General features: G+C 39.3%; 1 pseudogene; it reads right to left on the bottom strand.

Annotated features, from left to right (window-relative positions):
* Positions 1 to 2,490: 2,490 nt before the first annotated feature.
* Positions 2,491 to 3,994, bottom strand: LOC132418522 (elongation factor 1-alpha 1 pseudogene; annotated as a pseudogene).
* Positions 3,995 to 5,376: the final 1,382 nt, after the last annotated feature.

A 5,376-nucleotide genomic window follows, 5' to 3' on the forward strand; every position in this document is an offset into this window, starting at 1 on the left:
AAAAATGGTTCCCCTGATGAAATTCAACACATCAGTGTTCACTGTGATCTCCAAGGAACACTGACTTTCAGATGCTGCACACCTGGGAAATTTAAGCACTGCTATTTGATTGTATGGTGATTTTAAAAGGCGTTCACATATATTTTTCTTATCTAATCCTCAGAACAACCTTCAAAATGCAGGTCTTATGTGTTATCTTCTTTAATGTGTTCTCCCTGTTTTGACTTTCAAGCTTTAAGCAATGAAGTTTTAGGTAATTTTCTAAATTAACATGCCTACAGGTTCTATGAGATTCATATGTGTGGACGTTGAGTGTGACAGGTGCTACCTGTGTTCATTTTTTTTTTTCTTTTTTTCAACTTCAGTCCACCATTATAGGTCCTTCTCTCAAAGTAAGAATAAATTCTGCAATAATTGCTGGGAACGGGAAAAGTACATCTTAACTTCGTGGAGTCAGCTGGGCCCCAGGCTTTGCATTCTCTTCTCTTTCAGTTCCAAGGAAATTTATCCCGTAATGATTGTGTAAAAGGCATGGTTTAAGTAGTTATAGAAAATACAAGGATCAATAAAACAGTATCCTTGTTTCAAGAGCTTGTACTCAAGGAGGGGTGTCAATGGTGTCAGCAGTGGTGAAAAACACTGTTTTTGCAAGGTGTGTGTATAATTTTTAAATCAACTTTTCATTTTAGGGTAGATTTAGATTTACATAAAAGTTATGAAAGATGGTATAGGGACTTCTGGTATATTCCACACCTAGTTCTCCCTATTCTTAGCATCTTACTTTATTATGGTAAATATTATAGCTAATGAAACAATATTGATACATTAATTATATTTTTAACTAAAATCTATACTATATTAAAATTTCCTTTTTTTTTAACTTAATATCCTTTCTCTGTTCCAGGATCCCATCCAGGATACCATGTTGCATTTAGCCATCATGTGTCCTCAGGCTCCTCTTGTCTTGTTATGACAGTTTCTCAGGCTTTACTTGTTTTCAATGATTTTAACAGTTTTGAGGAGTACTAGTCAGGTATTTTGAAGAATGTCCCTCAACTGGGATTTGTATGATGTTTTCCTCATGATTAGCCCGAGGCTATTGGTTTTGGGAAGACGACTGAAGTGCCACTTTCATCACATTATATTAAGAGTGGATGCCATCGACATGACTTACCCCTGTTGATGTTTATCTTGATCACCTGACTGAGGCCATGTTTTTCAGGTTTCTTCACTGTAATCCCTGTGATTTTTATGTACCCTTTACCTTGACCAAATCAGGATTATGAAGAAGCTTCCTTGGACTTTCTAAGTTTAGCCTCTCCAAACCCTGAATCAGCTCACTTTCCTCACATTTCCAAGATTTCCTACGTATCTTTTTGTCTTTTTGCATGCCAGATATTTGTCTGATGTCATCCATGAAGAAACTGCAATTTTAAGAGTAGAGGGTGTTTTGTTTATTGCTTTTTTTTTTTTTTTTTTCCGGTACGTGGGCCTCTCACCAATGTGGCCTCTCCCGTTGCGGAGCCGGACGCGCAGGCTCAGCGGCCACGGCTCATGGGCCCAGCCGCTCCGCGGCACGTGGGATCCTCCCGGACCGGGACATAAACCCGCGCCCCCTGCACCGGCAGGCTTACTCTCAACCACTGCGCCACCAAAGAAGCCCTGTTTATTGCTTTTAACTAGTGACTCGGGTTATCTATGAAATCAAATACTTTATTTTGAAAGCAATCAGGCTAAGGAATCCAAAAATAAGACTAATGATTAATTTTACAGATTCACAAAATTCTAAAAAGTAGCTTAATTTCAAGTTAGAGATGTAATGCACATGCATTGTTTAAAAAGTTGGAAAACAGAGAATTGAGTCATTTTTCTTTTTTTTTGCTGTACGCGGGCCTCTCACTGTTGTGGCCTCTCCCGTTGCGGAGCACAGCCTCCGGAGGCGCAGGCTCAGCGGCCATGGCTCACGGGCCCAGCCGCTCCGCGGCATGTGGGATCCTCCCAGACCCGGGCACGAACCCGTGTCCCCTGCATCGGCAGGCGGACTCTCAACCACTGTGCCACCAGAGAAGCCCTTCAGTCATTTTTCTACATTTCTAAATGTATATATATTTATCCATGTATCTACATATCTTCATTTTCTTTTGATTTTGGGAGATGATCTTATAGGTATAGTTTTGTATTTTGTTTTTTACCCTGAATTTTCTCATTAAACTTTGTTTTAAAGAGTCTCAAAATTCAAGATTTTTGGTCAAGTTTTTTCCATTAAAAAGTATGGATTTTAAAGACTAACAACTTAAAATTGCCACAGAAAAAAGCCAAATGATCCACAAAACATCCTCTTTTCCCTCTGAAGGTTTTGAATTGCATTGTTATCATTAACCAAATTTTGCTATTCAGTGGCCAGTTGAGAGAAACAGTTCTGAGACCTTCTACCACGAGTCTGATTAAGACTAGGATGGCAGGTATTAGGGATAATATTATTGTAGCCTACTAAGTTTTATGAGCAGACTTAGTGAACTTACCCGCTCCAGCAGCTTTCTTGTCCACTGATTTGATGACACGCACGGCAATGGTGTATCTCACGTCACAAACAGCCAAATGACCCAGAGGAGGATAGCCAGAGTTCAACACGTGGGCTTCCAAGAAGCACATCAACCGTGTCAGCAACCAGATTTCAAGAATTCGAGGCCATCTTTTAGCTTCTTGCGGGAGTAGTGATCAATCTTCCCCTTCAGCTCAGCAAACCTGCAAGCAATGTGAGCTGCCTGACAATTCAGCACAGGTTCATAGCCAGCACTGATTTGGCCTGGGTGGTTTAGGGTAATCACCTGAGCACTGAAGCCAGCTGCTTCCAATAGTGGGTCATTTTTTCTATCACCAGCCACAATGCCAGGGTGAATATTTTTGACAGGCAAATTCTTGACACTGAAGCCTACACTGTCCCCCAGAAGAGCGTCACTCAAAGCTTCATGGTGCATTTCAACAGACTTTACTTCAGTTGTCATGTTGACTAGAGCAAAGGTGGCCACCATGCCAGGTTTAAGAACACCAGTTTCCGCCTGCTGCAACTAAGATCTGGCACACCTAACTGATTAATTAATTTAAAAAAGAGTCTCTTTCCAATATGGTAACAATTCACAAGTACTGGGGTTTAGAACTTAAACATATCTTTAAAAAGAAAAAAAGACCACCAGTCTCCACTCAACACACAGGGACAGTACCAGTACCACCAATTTTGTAGATGTCCTGGAAGAACAAACCTAAAGGCCTGCCAATTAGAAGAATTGGTGCGCAGGCCACAATCTGGAGATTTGAGCACTGTGGTTCCACTGGCACTGCCATCTTTATGGGTGACTTTTGTTCCCTTGAACCAAGGCATATTTGTACCTGGCTCCAGCATGTTTTCTCCATTCCAACCAGAAACCAGCACAAAAGCTACTGTGTCTGGATTATAGCCAATTTTCTTAATGTAGGTGTTGACTTCCTTAACGATTTCCTCATTATCCCTCTGGCTGAGGAGTAGCTCAGTGGAATCCATTTTATGAATGCCAATAATTAGTTGTTTCACAACCAGTATGTAAGCCAGAAGGGCATGTTCATGGGTCTGCCCATTCTTGGAGATACCTGCTTCCAATTCACCAATACTAGCAGCAACGATCAGTATAGGAGAGTTAGTGTGAGATGTGCCTATAATCATGTTTTTGTTAAAGTCCCTGAGTCCTAGGGCATCAATGACTGTCATGTACTACTGGTCTCATATTTTCACATGGAATTATCAATGGTGATAGCAAGCTCATTAAGCATTCCGTTTACCCAAGACCCAGGCATACTTGAAGGAGGTCTCTCCCATCTCAGCAGCCTCCTCCTCAAACTTTTCATTGGTTCTTTTGTCAATCCTACCACATTTGTAGATCACATGGATAGGAGTGTTGGACTTGCCTGAATCTATGTGTGCAATGATGTTGATGTTAATATGAGTCTTTTCTTTCCCCATCTTGGCTTAGATTTAGTGGTGGTTTCCATGGCACCTGTGTTCTGGAAGCAAACATGTTGCCAAAAAGCTGCACTAAAATTAAATATGGAGGATTTCCCTCAATTAAGTTTAAAAAAAATGGCCAACTCCAGTATAAGCATTTAATCATACGTTTAGTGTTTGGAATTTTAGTTAGGGAATTTATAATTATTTCCTCTCTCATCAATTCTGTGATGAATATATTTGATGTATCTTTTGAATAATCTTTGAATGCATTTTTTATTATTTCCTTATTATAGTATCTATGTCACTAGAATTCACATTCCTGGAGGTGGGCTGGATTGTAAATTCAAAGATTACCATCTTCCTTTTGTTGACCTAGAAATAGGACCATTGCTGTAAGACAAGGAAAAACACCTCACTTATTTGGGGGTGTTAGGAATAGCAATTCAGAAGACACAGATTTGGGTAGAAACCCAAATGTGCTTCAAGAAGAGTTAAAAACCAAAAAGTTTTAACAGGAAAAAGGAGGAAGCTTACATAAATTGTTTTGCAAGAATTATGATTGATGTTGGAAGACTGGAGACATTCTTACCTGTACATGGTTGGTTGCTAAGGCTGTCACTCTGAGAGAGTTCGATGTGCAAGCATTCTTTAAAGATGTTGTGGCCCAGTTCAAATTCATGTTCCATCTGGGTGGAGATGTGCATAGGCCCTGCTTTCCCAGTGGCCTCCTGGCTTCATTTTACTGTTCTGTTGGCAATAATGACTCCATTTTATTCATTTCTTCACCTTTTTTTGAAAATCAAGGTAACTAAGCTGGTGCCTCTGAAGGAATAGAATCTGACATAATGCACTTTCACCTCTAAGATTCCATGGTACTATGATCATTGGCTATTTTTTCAAGTTTTTTTAATGGATTTAATATTTTATACATATATGTGTACCTATAAAATAAGGAATATATATAAAGTGTATATATGCTTTAATGTGGATATTACAACTTAGACCATGATCCTACAGAAATTAAAATACAGATTTCCCCAGAAACTGCATAAATTATTGAGTTAGATATTTCAAATTACATGTTCCATATAATTCACTCAGGAAGGAATAAGAAAAAACCTGAACACTGTTTTGGGGAAAGAAGGTAGAACTTGAATATTAGCTGATGTGATTCTTTCAGTCAGATTCTATAAACATAGTTGAAAACAGCCTAGGTTACAAGGTAACAAGTCAATAACACGTGCTCACCACTTCAAATCAAGCTCTCAAATGCAGGCATTGTAAATATGAAGTGATTCTCCCAGTATAGTTCATGCGGTTCTAGTCTTAATTGCTACTGTAGTGAGATTCATTTTAATCCTATTATTGATCTAAGAAATAGAGAGTCTGGTTAGGGT

This window comes from Delphinus delphis, chromosome 2 (genome assembly GCF_949987515.2).
Source record: "Delphinus delphis chromosome 2, mDelDel1.2, whole genome shotgun sequence".
NCBI lineage: Eukaryota > Metazoa > Chordata > Mammalia > Artiodactyla > Delphinidae > Delphinus > Delphinus delphis.